Source organism: Dipodomys spectabilis, unplaced genomic scaffold, assembly GCF_019054845.1.
Source record: "Dipodomys spectabilis isolate Male_0828 unplaced genomic scaffold, ASM1905484v1 ptg000141l, whole genome shotgun sequence".
NCBI lineage: Eukaryota > Metazoa > Chordata > Mammalia > Rodentia > Heteromyidae > Dipodomys > Dipodomys spectabilis.
In genome coordinates, this window is record NW_024870818.1 from 4,355,039 (window position 1) to 4,380,431 (window position 25,393).

Here is a 25,393-nt window from a genome sequence, read left to right on the forward strand (position 1 = left end):
GTAATTTGTAAAAACAGTTGCTCACGCTGGGTGCCAGTGGCTCACGCCTATAATCTTAGCTATGCAGGAGGCTGAGATCTGAGGATCATGGTTCAAAGCCAGCCTAGCAAGAAAGTCTTTGAGACTCTTATCTCCAATTAACCACCAGCAAACTGGAAGTGGAGCTGTGACTCAGAGTGGTAGAGCACTACTGGCACTATCCCTGAGCAAACAAACTCAGGACAACATCCAGGCCCTTAGTTCAAGCACGATGACTGACAAAAAAAAAATTTAATGGTTGCCCAGCTTTCTAAATTTACTAAGATCGTTGAATTCTACACTTAAAATGAAAGATTTCTGGTATGAAAATTATACTTCAATCAAGTCATAGAATATGGCCACAGTGGTGGGAGGAAATAAGCTATGGGATATTGTTTTAAAAAAGCATTTATTGGAAAGAATAAGACTGAAAATAAATTAACCGGGCATTTAACTTAAAAAAGAGTTGGAAAAAGAACAGAATAACAAAAAATATAGAAGGAAGGAAATAATAAAAGATAAAAGCAGAAACTTAATGGGAATAAAACCAGTGCCTCCTGAGCTGTAACAATCTAATAAGCATATCTCTAGTGACTCTAATAAAGAAAAAAAGGGGAAAAATCACAACAACTGCATTGATATAACCATAGAAACAGGAAATGTTAAAAACATTAGAATAGATGAAGTGTGGTGGCTAATAACTATAATCTCAGATACTGGGAGGCATAGATATGGAGCAAAAATGGGAGAGCGGCTGGGTACCATCCTAGCTACTCAGGAGGCTGAGATCTGAGGATCATGGTTCAAAGCCAGCCCAGTCAGGAAAGTCCCTGAGACTCTTATCTCCAATTAAACACCAGAAAACTGGTGTTTCTGTGGCTCAAGTGGTAGAGCATTCGCCTTGAGCTGAAGAGCTGAGGGACAGCACCCAAGCCCAGAGTTCAAGCCTCACCCCTCACCACCGACCCCCTCCCCCCCAAAAAATGGGAGAGTTTTCTTTTTTTTTTTTAATTTAATTTAATTTTATTTGTGAACATACTGTACAGAGGAGTTACAGTTACATGGGCAGGATAATGCGTACATTTCTTACCAAGCATTGCAGCCTCCTCCTTTGTTTACCCTTCACATCCCTTCCCAGCCTCCCCCCTCCCCCCCTAATCCCAATCCTTCTCCTTCCCCTCCCCCCCCCACCCGCACCAACGTTGTAAAGCTCATTTTGGGCATGACAACTTGTACTTCTCATTGTTGCAACAGGTCCACCTGTATCCTTAAACAACTGGTTTTTCCCCATCTCCTCCACAAGTTATACTGACATCAAATATAGTGAAAGCAGGGGTTATACTGTGGGGGAGGGACATACAAAGCAACAAAGAGATAATCTTATAAATGTGTTAGAAACACATGCATGAAAGAAAAAAACATTAAAATACACATCTAAGGGTTCATTTTCCTGACATCACATTATCTGACCTTTTCCGCTTGACTCATACATATACTAGATATTACAAATAAGGGAAACCATGGGACCTACGTTTCTTTGGGCCTGGCTTACTTCACTTAATATAATTTTTTCCAAGTTTTTCCATTTCCTAACAAATGGGGCAATGTCATTCTTTCTGATGGAGGCATAGAATTCCATTGTGTATATATACCTGGGAGAGCTTTCTTAAGACATAAAACTCAAAAAATAAAAGAAAGGCACAGCTTAAATACAAATATAAAAGTTTTGTAAAAGCCATTTACAAGCCAGGCACTGGTGGCTCACAACTATAAACCTAACTACTCAGATCTCAAGGCTGAGATCTGAGGATTGTAGTTCAAAGCCAGCTGGAGCAGGAAAATCTGTGAGATCTTATCTCCAACTAATTACCAGAAAACCAGAAGTGGTACTGTAGCTCAAAGCCATAGAACTCTAACCTTGAGCAAAAAAGCCCAGGGACAGCAACTAGTCACTGAGTTCAAGCCCTAAAACAAAACAAAACAAAACAAAAAGACATTTATGCAGAGGAAGCATTTCTATCTCTGGTACCAAAAAAAAAACCAAAACTCCAGTAAGTAAAAATAAGCAGCAAACAATATGACAAAGGGTAAGAAAAATGCCATTCACAAAGAGCATGATGCTAATACCTCATAAGCATATGAAAAGATGTTTATTAGGCTTCACGGCTGATTAGGAAAGTAGAAATTAAGATTGAGATTCCATCTTTATCCACTGACTTACCAAAAATTAAATATTGATGAAGCTTGCCAACAGTATGCAGGAAATAAACCTCTACACTTTCGGTGCCAGGTGAATAGGAACAACTAATTATAGGTGACAAATAATTGTCAAATAACTATTATAATGCCTCCACAGCTATCAAAATCTAAAATATTTTAGCTTCACTTTTGGGATTACATCTTATAAAAGTATTTGCACAAGTGGGCAGGGATATATGTATGTACAAAGGACATTATTCATAATAGCCTGAAATACAAGCCAGCCTAAATGTTCAACCTCAGGGTGGCTGAATCTGCATAGAAATAGCCACAAACTGGAAACAATTTGTGCTGTTTAAAATTAGAGGGAAGTCTGAACCAGGGGGCATGTGCTGGTGGCTACTCAGGAGCTAGAGATCTAAGGATCACTGGTTTGGAGACAGGTGGGGCAGGAAAGTCCCTGAGACTCTTATCTCCAATTAATTACCAAAAAAAAAAAAAAATCCCTGGAAGTGGAGCTGTGTCTCAAACTGTGAGGTACTAGTCTTGAGCAAAAGAAATTCAGGGACAGCACGCATGTGCACGCACACACATACAGACACACAGACACACAGACACACACACACACACACACACACACACACACACACACACACACACACACAGAAAGAAACAATGGAACAGCCAAGATGCACTGGGGGCTCATGGGGGTAATCCTAGAAATTCAGGAGGCTAACATCTGAGGATTGTGATTCAAAGCCTGCTCAGAGACCCTTCTCTCCAATTAAAACATGCATTTGTGAACACACACACACAGCCAGAAGTGGAACTGTGGCTCATATGGTAAAGCACTACTGCTTTTGAGCACAAAAGCTAAGGGACAGCACCAAGGCCCTGAGTTCAAGACCCAGAACTAGCACAAAAAGTAAAGTATGACTTCATTTTTGTGAAAACAGTATATACATAATTGTTCTTTGAAAAAGTCTAGAAAAATTTTGATTGATGCTAATTGAGTGACTTTTGCAATAAAATCATAACAAAGACAAATGAATACAAATAAAGAATAAAACAGCTAAAGTCAATTGTGTAAAATGTTCAGAAATCTATATTATAAATCTGAAATGCTAACTCTCTAAAAATACTACACCAGAAGAGATTTTGAACTCTGACTTAAGTGTTTTAAGTATTTTTATAAACTATAATAGTGATCATAATATTTAAGAATTCAATTGGCACCAGAACCAAATCTTTGTATTTTCTATCTTTGAATGGGTCCCCCTCTCATAGATAGATGCTGCCTTACACTCTGGCACCATGCCTCCGGAGGCTGCCGACCTTTTCACTGAAGAAAAGCTACACCTTACTCCCAGCTTCTGTGGTTCTTTAATTACCCTTCATTTCACTTTATTTGGCTCCTGCTGTCCCTTTTTCCTTGCTACAACCTATTCCAGGATACTACTTCCTGTATTTTCTTGTTAGTTAGCCAAAGCTGTGTTTCCCCCTGTATCCCAACCAGTCAGAACTTGTCTTCAGTTACCTCATGTCTCCCTGTAACCTAGTAATAGATGTAGCCCACAGTTTTCTTTATCTCATTTCATAACAGGTCACATAGAGTTCTCTAATTTAAACAGGAATCTCCTGAAAAGAAGATAGACTGTAAATTAAGTCGATGATATGACCCCAGTACTGTAAACACAATACAAATATCAGTTACTGTTGGGGAGACAGTTCAAATTTTAAATACAAAAAACTCCTTCCTGCACAAACCAGTAAAATATCCAGATATTTGGCTATCAAAATTACATCTATCAACTATTCCTTATACCTATCAAGGATCCATAGAATGCTTCTGATATTGTTGCTTTCTTGTGGTCCCATGGGTTAAACTTAAGGCCTTACTCATGCAACACAAGTAATCTACTGCTCAGCTATGCCCCCAGCTGAAATGGCTACTTTCTTCTATACCCTCCCTTCTCTTTAGCTCCTGATACTCTGTTGGTCATGCTGAATATAACATGACTCTGTCCCTTGTCTAAAGCTCACTGGTCTAATGCTGAACACTTGACCCAAAGCACCCATCCACAGATTGTTCTTTGGTACCTGCCTTTGATGAATTAATTTGAAAGAAGATGGGCGGAGTCGGTTAGATTCTTCATTCAGAAACTGGAATTGGAAAACTGAGATGAGATTAAACAACCATCACAACTGGACTGAGAAGTGGTAAGATGGACATACAGATATGCAGGACAGCCTGGAGGGCTCTCTGGCGCAGGCTCATATGTGTCTTGGAAGACATGTTTTTGAACAAATTGAGTAGGCTTTTTGCAGGAGAAAGGCACCTAATTATGGAATATACCTGATGGTTTCCTTTTTCTTTTCCTTTTCCATTTTTTTTCTGGTGGGGGGGGGAGAGTGTGTGAGGGTTTGTTTTCTGTTTTGTTTTGTTTTGTTTTGCCTGTCCTAGGGCTTGATCTCAGGGCCTGAGCACTGTCCCTAAGCTTTTATGCTCAAGACTAGCACTCTACCACTTGAGCCACAGCTCTGCTTCTGGAATTTAGTGATTAACTGCAAATAAGAGTCTCACAGACTTTCCTGCCCATGCTGGCTTTGAACTGTGATCCTCAGATTTCAGCCTCCTGAATAGTTAAGATTACAGGTGTGAGCCACTGATGCCTGTTTTTTTTTTCTTTTTAATTTGAAAGGCATAGTCAATAACTTTAGCAAAATTTGCATGACCTAATAAAGAAAGCATTCTTCCAAGAAGTTTTCAACTTAAGTAGTTCTCCCCAGAGACAGACATCCTTCTATATGACTGGTGAAAGATACACTGGCTCAACCCTTCTGAAGGGCAGTAAAATGAAACAGATATTCTAAACGTCTAAAAGGTGATGGGTGTAGTGGTGCAGGCTTGTAATTCCAGCACTTAAGAGGCTAAGGCAGGAAGATCTCAAGTCCCAGGTCTGCCTAGGCTACATAGTGAGACCTCGTTTCAAAAACAAACACAAAAAAGAAGCACTAGCTACAAGTTACTGAGTTCTCACCTGTGCTAGGTTCTTTCTAGATTTTACCTTATTTAATTTAAAGGCAACACTACAAGGTAAGTACAATTATTATCACTTTGTGAATAAGAAAGTTAAAACTCAAGCCAGCTGCTGAAGATTCAACTGTAATCCTAGTTAGAGGCTGAGATCTGAGGATCATGGTTCAAAGCCAGTCCAGGCAGGAAAGTCTGTGAAACTCTTATCTCCAATTAACTACCAGAAAACCGGAAGTGGCGCCGTGGCTCAAGAGGTAGAACGCTAGGCCTTGAGCTGAAGAGCTGAGGGACAGTGCCCAAGCCCAGAGTTCAAGCCCCATGACCGACAAAAAAAATTAATAATAATAATAAAATATGCGGGGCACTGGTGGCTCACGCCTGTAATCCTAGCTACTCAGGAGGCTGAGATCTGAGGATCGAAGTTCAAAGCCAGCCCGGGCAGGAAACTCCGTAAGACTCTTATCTCCAATAAACTACTAGAAAACTGGAAGTGGTGCTGTGGCTCAAGTGGTAGAGTGCTTGCTTTGAGCTGAAGAGTGCAGGGACAGTGCCCAAGCCCAGAGTTCAAGCCCCACGACTGACAAAATAAAATAATAAAATAATAATAATAATTACATAGAAATTATACTAAAACCTCAAATGATGTTGCCTTTACTAGTAAATTAATTGTTTAGTTACAAATAAGCTTAAGAAAACTTTATAGTATATATATTCATTAAGTGTGTAGCTTGTGTGTGTGTGTGTTTGTGCGCACACCAGTACTGGCACTTGAACTCAGGGTCTTGAGCTCTCCTTTCTCCTTTGGCATTTTCATTCAAGGCTGGTGCTTTACCAGTTGAGGTACACCTCCAATTCTGGCTTTTTACTAATTAATTGGAAATAATAGTCTCTTGGATTTGTCTGCCTGGGACTACCTTCAAACCAGGATTCTCAGATCCCAGCTTTCTGAGTAGTTAGGACTATACAGACATAAACTATCAGCACTTCTCTGTGTGAGTTAGTCTTTTAAATCAGAATGAAATACATGAAAATCTCACATGAAATGATAATTAAATGTGATACTTAGGACAACTCAAGGTATCAATCCAAGGCATTAATATAACAAACATCACATTTCCAATTTGTAGATCAATGTAAATAATAGCAGCATAATATAATAATTACCAGAACTTGACTTAAAAAAAGCATAATTTAACCTCTTAGTAAATTTATAAAAGGCCAAGCTCTCCAAACAGCAATGTCTGACTCCAAACTTTCTACCACTTTTCTTTCCTCCCTGTATTGCTGATTCACTTGCAGTGGCCAAGATAAAGTATGTTTCTAGAGGTATGCCCACTGTCATGATTTTCATTTAATATGGTTTGGAGAATTTAGGTTAATCTAAAAAGAGACTAGAAAACAAACTGATGAGAAATAAGTGTAAAAATGTCATTATTTCAAGATTCTATATCCAACAAAATCCTCCCCAAAAAATAGCTAACATTTTTACTTAATAGAATAGTAAATAGCCAAATAAAATATAAAATACAGATGACATTAAGAGTCTTGACTAATAACAAGCTGAAAAAACCTAGATTAAAAATAAAGATGCAGTGCCAAGGATATAGCTCAGTGGCCTAGCTCTTGTCTAGCATGCATAAGTACCTTGGTTCAATTCCCAGCACTATAAATAAATAAACATTCAATTTATAACATCTATAAAATATATAAAGAGGAATAGACTTCATAAGCATTCAGCTACATAAACAAGATAACAAAATTTATTTGCACTAATATCCAGGAAAAATAAAATATTATTAAACTGTCATTCCTTCATATCATTTTTTAAATTGAATTTAATTCCAAACAAAATCACAATGAGCTTTGCTTTAAACTTTGGAAACATATTAAATATTCATTTAGGAAAACAAAAAGGTAAGGGTAATGAAAATAGAAAAGAGAATGAACAGTCAAAATAAAATGTTAATAAAACAGAAGAGAAACAGAAAGAAACCTAATGATATATACAGATTAAGTTGATGTCCAAATACAAAATAAAATATGGTTTTAACATACATATTTGGGGGAATCATTCATTATGATTTAATATGAATTAAATTATTTAATATTGAACACTTCAGCCAACCACTGGTGGCTCACATTTGTAGTCCAAGCTACTCAGGAGGCAGAAATCTGAGGATTATGGTTCTAAAGTCAGTCTGGGCAGAAAGTCCTGTGAGACTCTTATCTCCAATTATCCACCAAAAAAATGGAGCTGTGATTTAAGTCATAGAACACTAGCTTTGAGCAAAAAAGTTTAAGGACAGTGCCCAAGCCCTGAGTTCAAGCCTCAGGACAGACAGACAGACAGACAGACAGACAGACAGACAGACACACACACACACACACACACACACACACACAAAAGAGAGATAGATACATTGAACACTTCATACCAAGCTTCTAAATATGCCCCCAAAATGTCTTAAGTGGTAATAAGTATTCTTGAACTCATAAATAAAAAAATGAAAAGGAAACAAGAGTAAATGGATTTTAATCAGGACTCTAAGTGATAGGCATTTGAGTTTTAAGAATTGGAAGAAACACCAAGGGCTGGTAGCTTATGCCTATAATCCTAGCAACTCAGGAGGCTGAGATCTGAGGATTAAAATTTGAAGACCATCTGGAGAAGGAAAGTCCACTTTTATCTACAATTTAAACACACACACACACACACACAAGCCAGAAGTGGAGCTGCGACTCAAGTGGTAGCCCCAGCCTTGAGCACAAAACCTCAGGGACAGTGCCCAGGCCCTGAGCTCAAGCCCCAGAACAGGCACAAAAAAAAAAAAAGGAAAAAATGATAAGAGTAAGGAGTCATAAATTCAACGTATTTATTTTATTTATTTTAAACAGTTAAATATTTTTATTTATTGAAAAACTGCAAAACTAGGGAGAAATTAGAGAAGTACAAAAAAATTTTAGGCTACTGAAACTTGCATGGCCTCAGAACCTTGAAAGTGCAGGGTATGTAGTATTCATAAGTATTTTTTTATTGTGAAAATACTGTACAGAAAAAAAAATACTGTACAGAGGGGTTACAATTACATGGACGAGATAATGAGTACATTTCTTATCAAGCATTGTAGCCTCCTCCTTTGTTTCTCCATCCCATCCCTTCCCATCCTTGCCCCCCACATCCTCCCACCTAATTCTTCCTCTCCCCCCCACCAAAGTTGTAAAGTTCGTTTTCAACATAACAACTTGTACATCTCATTGTTGCAATGGGTCCACCTGTATCCCTATTTAAACAATTTATTTTTCCCCTTCCCCTCCACAAATTATAACAACATCAAATACAGTGAAAGCAGGGGTTATACTGCGGGGGGGGGGGGGGGGACATACAAAGCAACAAAGAAATAATCTTATAAATGTGTTAGAAACAATCACATGAAAGAAAAAAAAACATTTGAATACATATCTTAGGGTTCATTTCCCTAACATCAACTTATCTGACCTTTTCTGCTTGACTCAGACATATACTAGATATTGCAAATAAGGGAAACCATGGGACCTATGTTTCTTTGGGCTTGGCTTACTTCACTTCATATAATTTTTTTCCAAGTCTTTCCATTTCCTAACAAATGGGGCAATGTCATTCTTTCTGATGGAGGCATAAAATTCCATTGTGTATATATACTACATTTTCTTGATCCATTCATCTACTGAGGGGCATCTGGGTTGGTTCATATCTTAGCTATAGTAAATAATGCTGCAATAAACATAGTTGTGCTGGTAGCTTTAGTGTGGTCTTGTTTGTGAACATTTTGGGTAAATGCCCAAAAGTGGGATTGCTGGGTCATAGGGGAGCTCTATGTGGAGTCTTTTGAGGAACCTCCATACTGCTTTCCAAAATGGTTGAACAAGTTTACACTCCCACTAACAATGCATTAAGATTCCCTTCTGTCCACATCCCTTCCAGCATCTGTTGTCATTAGAGTTCTTGCTTGTAGCCATTCTAACTGGGGTGAGGTGGTATCTCAATGTTGTTTTGATTTGCATTTCTTTTATGGCTAGAGAGGTTGTGTCTATTGGCCATCCTTCTTTCCTCTTCAGAGAAGTTTCTCTTTAAGGCTTTAGCCCACTTATTTGTTGAGCAGTTGTTTCTTTGAAGATTTGTTGTTGGGGGATTTAATTTTTTGAGTTCCAGGTATATTTTAGATATGAGACCCTTGTCCGTTGTATGGCTAGTGAAGATCTTTTCCCAATCTATGGGCTTTCTATTGATCTTGCTAGCTATGTCCTTTGCCATGCAGAAGTTCTGCAATTTCATGCAATCCCATTTGTCCAACCTTTCTTTGATTTGTTGTGTTTCTGGGTCTCTATTAAGAAAATTTCGGGGGCTGGGAAGGTGGCTCAGTGGTAGAGGGCTTGCCTTGCATGCCTGAGGCCCTGGGTTCAATTCCTCAGCACCACATAAGCAAAAAGAAAAAAGCCGGAAGTGGCACTGTGGCTCAAGTGGTAGAGTGCTAGCCTTAAGCTGAAGAGCTGAGGGACAGAGCCCAGGCCCAGAGTTCAGGCCCCATGACCGGACACCCCCCGCCCAAAAAAAAAGAAAATTTTGGCCTGTGCCAACAAGACCTATGGTTTCTCCTATTCCATCCTGTAATGTTTTCAGAGTGTCTGCTTTGACTCCGAGGTCTTTGATCCATTTGGAGTTGATTCTGGTGCAGGGTGATATATAAGGATCTAGCTTTAGTTTTCTACAAGTAGTTAACCAATTTTGCCAACACCATTTACTGAAGAGGCTGTCTTTCTTCCGTTTTATTTTTTTAGCTCCTTTATCGAAAATTAGATGGCTATAGGTCTGTAGGTTCATTTCTGGGTTTTCAATTCTATTTCATTGGTCCTGAGGTCTGTTCTTGTGCCAGTACCAAGCTGTTTTGATTACTATGGCTTTATAGTAGAGTTTGAAATTTGGTATTAATATTCCTCCAGCAGTGTTCTTTCTGTTGAGGATCGTTTTTGCTATTCGGGGTCTTTTATTGTTCCATATGAATTTTTGGATTGCCTCTTCTATTTCCTTGAAGAATGAGGTTGGAATTTTGATAGGTATCGCATTGAATTTGTAGCTAGCCTTGGGAAGTATTGCCATTTTCACGATGTTGATCTTTCCAATCCAGGAGCCTGGCAGGTTTTGCCACTTTCTAAGTTCTGTTTTGATTTCCTTTTTCAAGTTTTTAAAGTTTTCATCATAGAGGTCCTTCACTTCTTTGGTTAAGTTAATTCCTAGGTATTTTTTTTTGGGGGGGGCTATTACAAATGGAGTTGCTTTCTTAATTTCAGCCACACTTTTCTCATTGTTGGCATACAGAAAAGCCATTGATTTTTGAGGGTTAATTTTATACCCTGCTACTTCCCCAAAGTTTTGAATCAGCTTGAGTAATTTGGGAATGGAATCTGTGGGATTCTTTAAATACAAGATCATGTCATCTGCAAAGAGGGAGAGTTTTACTTCTTCTTTCCCTATTTGGATGGCCTTTATGTTTGCATCTTGTCTTATTACTGTAGCTAGGCATTCTAATACTAGATTGAAGAGAAGTGGAGAGAGTGGACATCCTTGTCTTGTTCCTGAGTTAAGAGGAAATGGCTTTAGTTTTTCACCATTAAGTATAATGCTGGCTGTAGGTTTGTCATATACAGCCTTTATTGTGTTGAGGAATGTTCCATGGATTCCTAATTTTTCCAGAACCTTCATCATAAAGGGGTGTTGGATCTTGTCAAATGCTTTTTCTGCATCTGTTGAGATAACCATGTGATTCTTATCCTTGCTCCTGTTGATGTGATGAATAATATTAATTGATTTGCGTATATTGGACCAGCTTTGCATCCCTGAAATGAATCCTGTTTGATCATGGTGTATGATTTTTTGGATGAATTGTTGAAGTCGATTGGCCAAAATTTTGTTGAGAAGTTTTACATCAATGTTCATCAAAGAAATGGGTCTATAGTTCTCTTTCTTTGATGAGTCCCTGCCTGGTTTTGGGATGAGGGTTATGATGGCTTCATAGAATGTGTTCGGTTGTGAACTTTCAATTTCATTGAAGAGTTGGAAGAATATTGGTGTGAGCTCCGCTTTGAAGGCCTTGTAGAATTCTGCTGTAAATCCATCCAGTCCTGGGCTTTTCTTAGATGGGAGGTCTCTTATTGCTGTTTCTATTTCAATGCTTGATATGGGCCTATAAAGATGATTTAACTCATCTTGGTTTAGTTTCGGCATGTCAATATTTGCTAGGAAAAGGTCCATTTCTGCCAAGTTCTCAAACTTATTAGCATAAAGCTTTGAGAAGTATTCCCATATAATGTTCTGAATCTTGGTTGTTTCTGTGGTGATGTTTCCATTCTCATCTCTGAGTTTATTTATTTGGGTATGTTCTCTTCTTTTTCTGATAAGATTTGCTAAGGATCTGTCAATTTTGTTAATTTTTTTGAAGAACCAATTCTTTGTTTTGTTGATTCTTTCTATAGTTTTTTTGAATTCTAATTAATTTAATTCTGATTTAATTTTAATTATTTCTTTCCGTCTACTGGATTGGGGTTTATCTTGCTGCTTTTTTTCAAGGAGGTTCAGATGTCTCATTAAATTGTTGGTTTCAGATCTCTCCAATTTGTTGATGTAGGAATTCAGAGCTATAAACTTGCCCCTGAGTACTGCCTTCGCTGTGTCCCAGAGGAGCTGGTAATTTGTGTGCTCATTTTTGTTGAATATCATGAACATTTGAATTTCCTTTCTAATCTCTTCCATGACCCACTCGTGATTCAGCAGTGTGTTGTTCAGCCTCCATGTGTTACAGGACTTTCTTTGGTGACTTTTGGTGTTGAGTTCTAATTTTATTCCCTTGTGGTCTAAGGGAATGCAAGGTATAACTTCAATGTTTCTGAATTTGGACAAATTTGCTTGTGGCCTAAAATGTGGTCTATTTTAAAAAATGTTGCATGTGCTGCTGAGAAAAATGTGTATTCTGATGCTGTTGGGTGAAATATTCGGTAGATGTCTATTAAATCTGTTGATCTATGCAGTTGTTTAGATCTGTGGTTTTTCTGTTGAGTTTTTGCCGAGTTGAACTATTTAGTGGGGAAAGTGGTGTGTTAAAGTCCCCAACAATTAATGTCTTTGGATCTATGTGGGATTTGAGGGAAAGTAGTGTTTCTTGGATAAATTTGGGTGCTCCATTGTTTGGCGAATAGATATTTAGAATTGTCATATCCTACTGAAGGAGAGGTCCCTTAATTAGTATGTAGCGACTTTCTTTATCTCTTCTCACAAATTTTAATTTGAAGTCTATTTTATCTGATATTAGGATTGCAACTCCCGCCTGTTTATGGGGGCCGTTTGCTTGGTAGATTTTGTTCCAGCCTTTCACATTGAAAATGTGTTTGGTTTTATGGGCAAGATGTGACTCTTGAAGGCAGCAGATAGAAGGATCTTGCTTTTTATTTTTATTTATTTTTTTATTTTTTTTTATTTTTTTCTTTTTGGTCCAGTCATGGGGCCTGAACTCTGGGCCTGGGCGCTGTCCCTCAGCTCTTCAGCTCAAGGCTAGCGCTCTACCACTTGAGCCACAGCGCCACTTCCGGCTTTTTTTTTTCTGCTTATGTGGTGCTGAGGAATCGAACCCAGGGCCTCAGGCATGCAAGGCAAGCGCTCTACCACTGAGCCACCTTCCCAGCCCCGGATCTTGCTTTTTAATCCAACTAGACAGTCTATGTTGCTTATTGGAGAGTTAAGTCCATTAATGTTGAGAGATAGGACTGAGAGGTATTTGGGAGTTCCTGCCATTTTATCCATCTTCTTAGGGGCTGCAGCAACTGGGTTCTTCCTATGGTTCTTGGATTCTCAGTTTGGGTGTGGTTTCTTGGCCTTTATTGTGGTCTTGTTGGTTTTCTATGTGTAGGACATCTTTAAGAATCTTTTGTAGGGCTGGTTTGGTGGACATATATTGTTTCAATTTTTCTTTGCTATGGAAGGTTTTTATTTGACCTTCAGTTATGAAGGCAAATTTAGCTAGGTACAATATTCTTGGTTGATAGTTGTTTGTCTTTAGGGCATGGCATACATCATTCCAGGTTCTTCTTGCTTTGATTGTCTCTGCTGAGAAATCTGAGGTGATTCTAATTGGTTTCCCTTTGTAGGTGATTGATCTTTTCTCCTTGACAGCTTTAAGGATCTTTTCCTTGGTCTGAATTGATCCTGTGTGGATTATAATGTGACGGTGGGATGTCCTATTCTGGTCTGGTCTATTTGGAGTTCTAAAAGCTTCTTTTATCTGAATAGGCCTATCTTTTTGCATGTTTGCGAAGTTCTCTGCTAGGATCCTGTTAAACAAATTTCCTAGACCATTAACTTCTGTCTCTAGGTGCTCCTCTAACCCATTATCCTCAGATTAGGCCTTCTGATGGTGTCTTCCAAGTGTTGGATAGATCTCTCATATTTCTTGGACTTGTCTTGGATGGTTGTATGTTCTTTCTCTATAATATCTAGGCTGTCTTCAATCCCCAAGATTCAATCTTCTGCATGGTCTAACCTACTGTCAAGACTTTCTACTTTGTTTTTTATTTCTTTTCCTTCTAATTGGTCAGCATTGATGGTTTCATATTCTTTGTTGGAGCTTTGTTTTAGATCTTGTATGAACTCCTTTACTTCCTTAATTTGGTGTTCAGTGTTTATTCTCAAATCACTTAGTTGATTGGTTATGGTTTCCTTGGACTCCCATTCCTTCTCTTGGGTTCCATTCAGCATTCCCTTTGTGGCCTCCCAGACTTCCTTCAGCTCTTTGTTAATGTATTCCATGAATGCCTTTAGTGATCTTTGTGTATTCTCATCCTGCTCTCTCAATTCCTGTATACTCTTTGCTTAGCTTCCTCATGTTCATGCAATTCCTGTAGCTCTCTTTGAGTGTTCTCAGCCTGCTCACGCCATTCCTGATTTTCTCTTTGAGTGTTCTCAAGCTGCTCATGCAATTCCTGTATCAATTTTTGAGTAGCTTCCTCACGCTCATGATATTCCTGTATTAACCTTTGGTTTTCCTCCTCTCTCTCCCTATCATGCTCATAGAGTCCTTTGCAGGTTTTCAATCTTTTCATTTACCATGTTTACTAGCAGTGTTTGTAGAGCTATTTGGGAACTCTCCTCTGGATTATTCATTATCTCTTCTGTCCCCTTATAATCATGAGTGGGAGTTGAGATACCCTGACTTGCCATTTTTCTTGTGTTTTTCTGGCTTACTCTGCCCATTTGGGATGAAAGTAACACCAGTTTTGTGCTAGAACACTATCTCAAGGCAAGCATCAACCAAAGTCTGTAGTTGCACAGTCAAAAGGGCTATGAACCACAAAGAAGAATTGGGCAAACCAGAAATTATTAGGTTTAGGGAGAGATGTGGGTAAAAATAGGAATAGAGGGATGTGGAAAGGCAGAAGGAGAGTTAACTAAGTCCTAATCTCAAAGCAGGAAATAGGTTGGATAGAATGAAAGTAGAAAGAGAGAAAAAAGAAGAAAGAGAAAGAAAAAAGAAGAGACAAGAAAAAATAGAAAAGCAAAAATTAAAAATTAAAAAGTGCAAGGCTTAAAAATTATGCAAATTTGAAAACGAATGTGGAGAGAATGTGGATAGAATGAGAGAAGGGGAGGGATAAAAGGAGACGTGAAAAACTTAAAAATAAAAATGCCTAAAATATTATATAGGTATAAAGTGGTAGTACTGCGATTAAGGAATTTAAGTCTAAGCGGTTTTGAATTGAGTAATAAATTTCTAGGTTAAGTATGTACACAATGGGGGATAAAGTCTAATAATTGACTACGGGTATACCTGAGGATGAGCAGAACAGCAATTAAGTCACGTGAAGAAGAACGAAAAGAATGAGAAAGAAAGAAAAAAAAGGATCAAAAGTTCAATAGAGCTAATAAAAAATTTTTTTAAAAGAAAGAAACACAAAGAGAAAAAAAAAAGAAAGAAAAGAGCACACACACATATACCCCTAAAATAAAACTTATAAGAGGAAGAAAAAAAAAGTTACTAGAAAACAATTTTTTAAGTTAAAAATTAAAAAAAGTTTTAGAAGAAAAAAATTTTTTAATAGAAGGTACAAAAAAAAAAGAGTTTTTTGATTTTTTGGGGGGGCATGGGAAGATCCTGTGTCTCCCTTGTGTCCGTAACCAGCCTCTTGTTGGAGTCTCTGGTCTGCTAGTGGTGTTTGATTTTCCTGTGGATTGGTTGGTTTCTTAAGTCAGTTTGTTTGAGCAGGTAGAAAAATGCTCTGCTTTACCCAGGATTTTGTGATCCTCCTCCCAGGCTAATTCAATGAGAGGGAGATCTGCTTTGAGTATCACAAAAGAGGGAGATGGTTGTTTCCTCAAGTTTGGAGATGCTGTGATGAGGCTAGGTTCTGGGTAGCTTGAGGCCTTTCAGCAAACAGTAGCTTTTCCCAGGGGCTAGTTTGTGAGACACTCACAGAGCCCAGCCTGGAGCCATTCTCAGGGTTTATGTTTACTGAATTTCCATTGATTGTCAAGGCTGCTGTAGGGAGGGGCAGCCTCTGGCTCTGTTTACCCAATGAAGAAAGCCACTCCTGGGGCTGGCAGAGCTTGCTCTTCCCAGGCTGGGTGACTTTTCCCTGGGTGGAGCTGAGCCTGGCAGGTCAGATTAGGTTCCTGTGACCTGATAAATGACTCTAGTTTTCTTCCAAGGCCTGAGTTGGAGCTAGCTGCTCAGCCTGGCCTTTGTCAGTATCAAAGATGGAGATCTTGGGTAGTGGGGGGAAGGGGAGGAGTGGCCTTCCCTCCTCTGCTCCCTGAGAAGGAGTGAGGATGTCAGGCTTCTACTCACACTGGAGTCTTGGTTCCTGGGTTGTCTCTGGTCTGTGATCTACAGGATGATGTCTGCTCCTTGTCAGTTCTTGCTGGTGTTGAGTAGAATCTGCTCAACCGCCGTGTCTTTGTCCCAGACTCTCTGTGGTGCAGGTATGGTGGCTACGGCCACCACTGCCACTGCCGCTGCAGCTGTGGCTGCTGGCAAGTGCTCAGATCTGTCTCCTTGCCTGGATTTTCCCTCTCTGGTCTAACTCTCTGTACTGTAATGGCACACTTGGTGTGATTCTCTGGCTTAGGACTATTCACTGGAACACTAAAACTGCTTTCTATACGAGAGCTTGTTTAGCCTCCAGCTTCTCCTCTGCCATCTTCCCGGAACTCACCCATAAGTACTTTTGATCCAATATTGTAACAATTAAATAGACATTGGGTCATTATATGGTGAGACATAAAACATGAATCTACAGTCCAATTAGCCAGCTGAAACTAAAAAAGATGAGCTCACATTAATTTCTTCAGCCCAGCTGCATATGAACCATGGGCACATGGTAGGAACAACAGGTGGACAACAGAATTGTTATCTGGCCACAGCAAGTCTACCATAAATGTAATTGTTGGAAAATGATAGTAACTAATAGGCTACACTGATTTGGGACAATCAGCAAATAAATAGCTTGATTCAATCAAGAAATCTTGATCAATTTGGGAGACACAAAGACCAGAAGGCTGGATGACAAGACATATAAGCAACTGTCTCAGTCTCATAATAAAGGATGTGACTGTGTTTGAAGTGGAGACAGGACCATATACTGCTCATCAATATTTTTCTATAATAATTGCACCATCTATAGGCACTTAGCCTTGGTGGTAGTTGTATTGCCCATCCTAGGTAAGCAACTATGATTATAAAGTCAATATGTTGTTGCTAAGCAATGCACAGGTGACTCACTTCTACTCAGAAGGCTGAGATCTGAGGAATAAAGTTTGAAGCAAGATTGGTAAGATAAATATGAGTGGTTTGTATCTCCAATTAACCACCAAGAAAAAAAGTCATAAGTGGAGATATTGCTCAAGTGGTATAGCAGAAGTCTTGGGTAAGAAAGCCAAATGAGAGTAGGAGGACCTGAGTTCAAGTGCCAGTACTGGCATACACACACACACACACACACACACACACACACACTCATTACATATATATATATATATATATATGATACAATATACATAATAACAATATATATCATATATGTCATATATATTATTGCTTGTAGTACATATCATTAGGGAAACATTCATTTAAAATCACTTAGTAGTTGAAGAGTCTGTGCAGTAAAATGTTTTTGCTTTATTTTCAGAGTTGACTTTGTGCTGACTGCTCACAGTATTCTACACATTTTTGAAGAATCAGTTCAGCATCATGTATTTGGATAAGACTACAAAAAACAATCATTTTAGTTTTGTCAAGATCTTATTTTCAACTTTGCTATCACTGCTAAAACTGCTTTTAGAAACATAAAGAACTGATCTAACTTTTCCTAATGATATGAATCTGTGTTTAATTTTTTTAACCCCTAGTTTTTCAGAAGTGGACAAATAAACATGTGAGGAAAAACTAAGACCTGAAAGCATAGAGCTATCTATCTTCATTCCATGCTGGATCCAAATTTCTGTGCTATAATTATTTCTCCATAGCTCTACCTTCTCCATCAGCAACATTGAAGGATAGTTCACTCAAGATGAGTTTTTTTTCTATTATTACTCCATCAGCAAGTAGGCTACTGGACAGAACAAGCCAGAATATGATGGCAAACTATTCATTTCTCAATTATGCCCACAACAACTTCCTGAGCATGAACAGGAAAGGAAGTTGGGTTTTTAAAAACTGTTTATGAAATGGCTGGTAATAACAGGACCAATGGTAAGAATATGTAAAGTGGCTAGTTCTACACAGTGGCAGGATGACATTGATATGTTAAGTATTTCAAATTCTGTGATCAAACTGGAATAATATCAAAAGTGATTGTAATTGGAGGTGGTAGAATTCAATTTTCCTTGCATTATGGAGATTTCTCTGAGCAGGTCCAGGTTAACTGATTACTCTGAGTTTGATGACACACTGATTCTTAGTGCCAACAATGACTTCAGTCTGATGGCAACCCTTACAAATTGCTTCCTGTAAATTCTTTGTGAGAATAACAAGGAATTCATTTTGCTTAAGAGTGACTTTTAGCTAAAGGACTCCACCCAACAATCTGGATTTAATAAAAACAAAATATACTTTGGTATTACAAACATCATTTTTTTCTGATGAAAGCTCTCCACATACATTTTTGTAAAAGCAAAGCATTTTCATATTCTACTCAGCGAAAGCCAGATGGATCCTAGCATAGCCAGCAATTATTTATTTTATATGATAAGCTAGAAAGAAAGGGTAAAAGGGAATGAAGGTCACTGACAAGTTATATTTGTGCATGTGCATCTAAGATATTCAGGTTAATACTTACACAAAGCTTCAAAGCCATAACCAGAATAATGCTTGGCCATTCAGTCATTCATGTGTATTCATGTAGTCAACCTACAGTATTTATTGGACAGCAGCCACTATTGCACAAAGAAAATTAGGATATACTAGTAGAACAAATAATTACCTGAAGAAGATTTGATGTATTTAATGTGCAAGACAGAGTAATTATCTGCTTAAGAAAGGATACTAAGAGCATTTATGCTCTTGTGACTGGTAGTAGATAAAATCACACCAGTAAATGGCTTGGCATTGCACAGACATGGTGTATAATTTATTGCCTAGTTTGTGAACTCAAATTGCTAGTGACTCAAATTTTCAAGGTGTTCCTGTACACCATGCAGGCAGAGAGGGAAGGAAGAAGCAGCAGAACCATCTAGATGAGACTATATAACCTTTAAGGTTATAGTCAGTGTCAAGGTCCAGCATCCTTGGAACTTGAAAGGCTCAAGACTTTGATACCATGTTTCTTTTCCTATTTGGTAATGTGGTCTTTAGCATGATTTAAAAAATTATATGAAAGACTTTGAGTAGCTCAGTGGTAGAGTGTGTGCTTAGCATGCATGAAGCCTTCGGTTTAACCTCTAGCACAAAAAAAAAGAAAAGAAAAAAGAAAAAAAGGAAACTAAAAAAGGACTTGTGGCCTTGTGAGGGAAACATTATAGGCTTCTTTGGAATAATCTCTCTGAAATTTCTCCTCTAATTTCTATTTCAATTTATCCTTCCTTCAACCTTTCCTTTTCAATGTTTTACATCTCTTGGTATAATCATCATTCGTGGCATGTGGTTGCTTTCTTCATTTCCTTGATTTATGAGCCTTAGCGTTCACATAGTTGCTATCTTCTAGATGTCAGTTAAAACTATAACCATCACCTCTTCAGTATGACAGAAGAAATAACTTTTTGGACAACCCTTGATCACAGTTGCTTATTATCAAAATTGTGCCTTTCAAGTCGTTTTGTCTCTTTTCTCTTCTAAAAAGACAATCCAGCCAGGATGATGGCACATGCATGTAAATACCAGCATTCAAAAGGCAGGAAGAGCATGAGTCCAAGGCCAGCACGGACTACATCATGAGGCACTGTATCAAAGGAAGGAGAGAAAGAAAAGGAGGAGGAAGAGGACAAAGAGCAAGAAAAGGAGAAAAGAAAGGATGAGAAAGTGGGGGTGGTGGTAGAGGAGGAAGAAGAAGAGGAGGAATAGCAGGAGCAAGAGGAGGAGGAGGAAAAATTTTCTTCATCTAATAAACACATGTTGGGTATTCACCATATGCCTGGCATTGTGTTGTATAACCAGTCACTACAAAGATGTTGAAGATGCATGCTACATTTTACAGCACTTATAATTGAGAAGTGGACAAAGCACACACATAGCATTAAAACAAGCTGGACGAAGCACCATCTGCTCAAGTATCAGTCTCTTGTTTGGATACTTCAGGATGGTTGCACTGGCCCCAAACTTTAAGGGACAGGCAGGACTGCAACAGTTCAGAGACAGGAGAGCAGATAGAAGATGGCCTTTTTCACTTATAATTTTCTCTTCCTAGTATCTGAATTAGTTCAAGTTCCCCTAGAAAAACAGAGAAATAGGATTCTATACATATACAAGACGGAATTTGTGATGAGAATTGGCTCACATGGAAATGGAGGCTGAGAAGCACCATGTTTTGTGCCATGATCTGTAAGCTGGAGAACCAGGGGAGACAGTTATATCATTCAGTCCAAGTCAAAAGGCCTGAGAACGAGAGAAGCTAATTGTGAAACTCTCAGTACAGTCAAAGGCCTACCAACTGGTTGTAGGTGGGGGCCATGCACTGGTATAAACCCCTGACTCCAGAACCTGAGATTCAGGAGCTTCATATTCGAGGCAGGAAAGATGGAAGTTCTAAAGCAAGAAGAGAGAAACAATTCTCCCTTCCCCTGCCTGTGTTCATTCTGTCTGGGCCTCAGAGATTGGAATGTGCTTATTTGCACTGGTAGAGGTAGATCTTCTTTATTCTTTATTCAGCCTACTGATTCAAATGCTAATCTCTTCTGGAAACATCACCCCAGAAGTAATGTTTGACCTGCTGTCTGGGTATCCTTTAACCCAGAGCAATGAACATTTAAAATTAACCACCACAATAACTTTTATAGTCCTCCCCATTTTTATATTCTTTAAATGAGGTTTTCCTAATATAAAATTATTTTTAACTCCTTTATTTTCTCCAACACATTTTAACTTAAATCTCTAATAAATTTGCTTTTAATAATCAACTTTACAGAGTGTTAAATAGGAATGTCTAAGTAGCAATAGCCACATGTACTTAGCAAAAACTTAACTCCCTCAATTTTTTTTTTGTGAAACCAGGACTTGAACTTGGTACCTGGTCCTTTGTACATTATCTGGCACTCTACCATCTGACCCATGCTTCCAACCCCAACTCCCTCAAATTTTGATGTTTTCATAAACCCAATGACTTTTTCTGTTCTCTTCTTGCATACAGACAATTATATGGAGACTTTTAAGAACCAGTATTTGGTGCAGAAAACTAAAAGTGGACCCTAGCTTATCACCATGCACCAACATCAACTCAAAATTGATTAAAGACCTTAACATTAAACCTGAATCTCTGAAACTACTGCAGGACAGAGTAGGAGAGACACTTGAACTAATAGGCACAGGAAGGAACTTTCTGAACAGAGTCCCAGGGTCACAACAAATTGGAGAGAGACTTGACAAATGGGACTAACTTAAAATAAAAAGCTTCTGCACAGCTAAATCTATTGCAACCAAGCTAGAAAGACAACCAACTAATGGGGAAAAAATATTTACCAGCAATATATCAGACAAAGGGTTAACATCCAGTATATACAGGGAACTCAAGAAACTAATCCCTCCCAAACCTAAAAAACCAATTGCTAAATGGGCAAGGGAACTAAAGAGGGACTTCTCAGATGAGGAAATAAAAATGGCAAAGAAACACATGAGGAAATGTTCATCATCCCTGGTGGTGAAGGAAATGCAAATAAAGACAACCCTGAGATACCACCTTACCCCAGTCAGAATGGCCCACATCCACAAGTCAGCCAACCACAAATGCTGGAGGGGATGTGGAGAAAGAGGAACCCTATTACACTGCTGGTGGGAATGTACACTTATACAACCACTTTGGAAAGCAGTCTGGAGGGTCCTCCCTTATGACCCAGTCATACCACTTCTAGGCATCTACTCTGAACAACAGGAACCAATATACAAGGACACATGCACCTCCATGTTTATTGCAGCACTGTTCACAATAGCTAGGATATGGAAACAACCCAGATGCCCCACCACAGATGAATGGATCCAAAAATTGTGGTATCTATATACAATGGAATATTATACAGCCATTAGAAATGACAAAAATAATGGCATTTACAGGAAAATGGATGGAGCTAGAAGAAATCATGTTGAGCGAGGTAAGCCAAGAGCAAAGAGACAAATGGTACATGGTCTCCCTGATAAGTGGATGTTAATCCAAAATGTTAGGTGATACAACAAAATTAACAGGACTTAAGAAACAAAGAACTTCCACTCATCTGGTTGAACCACTACTAAATATCCCCATGCTGCTGATCACATGTATGGTGTATATGTGTACACCGTTATATGTTATAGACCATGATAGACAATTTGCTCCAGGAAATTAGAATGAGCTTGTGACTTTAAATGAGCATCATTATTCCACAATACTGTGAAATTTGGGAAATTATGTAATCACTTAATCACAATTTTTTTAAAAAGCACCAGAAAACTAGAAGTGGCACGATGGCTCAAGTGGTAGAGCATGAGCCTTGAGCTGAATTGTTCAGGGACAGCTCCCAGGCCTAGAGCTCAAGCCCCACAACTAACAAAAGAGAAAGAGAGAGAGAGAGAGAGAGAGAGAGAGAGAGAGAGATCTTTCATGCGATTGTTTCTAACATATTTATATATGTCTTTGTTGCCTTATATGTCCCTCCCCCATGGTATAACCCCTGCTTTCACTATATATGATGTTGGTATATGTGGAGGGGAAGGGAAAAAACAAATTGTTAAAACAGGGATACAGGAGGACCCATTGCAACAATGAGATGTACAAGTCGTTATGTAGAAAAACGAACTTTACAACTTTGGTGGGGGGGATGGGGGGGATGGTGGGGAGGGGAGGATACGAAAGGACGGGAAGGGGAAACAAAGGAGGAGACTACAATGCTTGATAAGAAATGTGCTCATTATCTTACCCATGTAATTGTAACCCCTCTGTACAGTATTTTCACGATAAAAATATATTTTAAAAAAAGAACCAGTATTTGGTATTTGATCATTCTGATTTTTTCTTTTCTTCTTCTTCTTCTTCCTTCTTCTTCCTCTTCTTCCTTCTTCTTCCTCTTCTTCCTCTTCCTCTTCTTCTTCTTCTTCTTCTTCTTCTTCTTCTTCTTCTTCTTCTTCTTCTTCTTCTTCCTCTTCCTCCTCTTCCTCCTCTTCCTCCTCCTCCTCCTCCTCCTCCTCCTCTTCTTCTTCTTCTTCTTCTTCTTCTTCTTTCTTCTTCTTTGCCAGTCCTGGGGCTTGAACTCATGGCTCTGTCCCTGAGCCTCTCTATGCTCAAGGATGGTGTTCTACCCCTTGAGCCATAGCGATATTTCTGACTTTTTCAGAGTAGTTTATTGGGCAGTCTCATGGTCTTTCCTGCCCGGGCTGGCTTTGAACCATGATCCTCAGATCTCAGCCTCCTGAGTAGCTAAGATTATAGGCCTGAGCCACCAACACCCAGCCCCTTTTTCTTATCTTCTATTGTTTTCTGTAGTTCTTTATCCATATTTCTTATCTTTATCATTCCTACCAACAACAGAATGTTTTACTATGCCAATGTATCATTTTTGCTGTTCACTTATTTCACTACACATGCACATGTAAACTATTGCTGTTTTTTTGGTATGCTTACAAGTGGTTCTACACATATCTATGTGCTTTTTTTACCTCTCAATTAGTTTCCATGTTTAAAAATAGGAATAATAAAGGTACTGCTCTCATTTGATTAATGTGAAAAGTCAAATGAGACTATATATATGTATCTTTCTCTATATATAAATTCTTAGATCTATCCTCAACAAAAAATAGTAGTATAACATGTTAGCTATTATTAAAATTCTTAGCATATCATTTACTATATTCTAAAGCTCAATAAATGCTAATTTCCTACTTTTCATTCACTCTAATTACCATAGCTTGAACAAAATGATCATCTGCTTTTCAGGGAAAGAAATGACAGCTTATACAATCATCAGATGTTTCTACACTTTCCTCTTCATGTACTATTCATTTTGAAGGCAATATTGGGATTTGAATTCAGGGCCTCATGCTAGTTAGGCTGGTGCTGTATCACCTGAGCCACATCTTTGGCCCTGCTTTTTGCCGGTTATTTTGGAGATGTAGTCTAGCGAACTTTTTTTCACTGGCTGGCTTCAAACCATGATCCTCTGGATTTCAGCCTTCTGAGTAGCTAGGCTTTCAAGTACTAATGTTCTTATTTTATTGGTACAAGGATATTGCCTTACAAGATTTACATTTGCATTTTTCCACTGGGCATAAGCCTCAGTCTTTTACATTAAGGAAATCTATGGATATACCCAGACCTCAGAGTCAGATGACCCAAGGCATGAGCTATTGCTTGTTTATTCTCTCCATCTCTGACCTCTACTATTCTCCATATGTTGGTTTCATTTTCTCAGCCTGGCTTTTTGAACATAAGATAGAACTGCATGTCCTCACCAACTCCCCTTTCCCAGAGAAAGAGTCCTACTGGCCTGTTGTTAGAGCAATTGTGGCCAAGGAAATGGGTGCACTTATTTGAAATGGAAGGAAAAAGATTTCCAGGAAAGGAAATCCTTGCCATTTCTTTGGATTCCCCCAAAGCATCAGAGAAGCTTGACATGTTTAAAATCTGCTTTCTGTTCATATGTGAATCTCCTCCTCAAGGGTGAAATATTCATTTTTGACCATTTATCATAAAGACATATTCCCCCTTTCCAATGTTTATCATCTCTTTTATATTTTGGAAATGTTACTGTGCAACTATTGAAAAACTTTCAGGGGCTGGGAAGGTGGCTCAGTGGTAGAGCGCTTGCCTTGCATGCCTGAGGCCCTGGGTTCGATTCCTCAGAACCACATAAGCAAAAAGAAAAAAGCCGGAAGTGGCACTGTGGCTCAAGTGGTAGAGCGCTAGCCTTGAGCTGAAGAGCTGAGGGACAGCGCCCAGGCCCAGAGTCAAGGCCTCACGACTGGACCCCAAAAAAAAAACAAAACACTTTCAGATGGCATCAATATGTATATTGAAGAATCTCTATCTAGCAGGCATTGTTGTAGGTGAGAGGAGAGGGTCAGAGAGATTGGGCACTGTAAAGAATGCATTTCCTGGCAGAGGTGAACAATACAAACAAAAAACTAAAACAAATCCAAAGCCTACGTAGTAGTGGTTCCTCAACTATCGAGGCCATGTTCTGAGTAGAAGAACTATGATTCAAAGACTTAAATCCATCTGGTGAAAATCTGGTTGAAGGAATGATATTTCGAGTAAATTTCTTGAAGCCAATAAAATTATGATTTCTTCTACCAAAATAGATATTCTTATAAATTTTAAGTTAGTAATTATGATTACTGCATGAATATTCAACCTTTGATCCTTTACTACAGAGTTTCTCCCTAGCATAACACTTTTCAAGATGTTCTTTTCCAGAGTTTCAATAACATATTTACAAACTGTTTTTCAGAG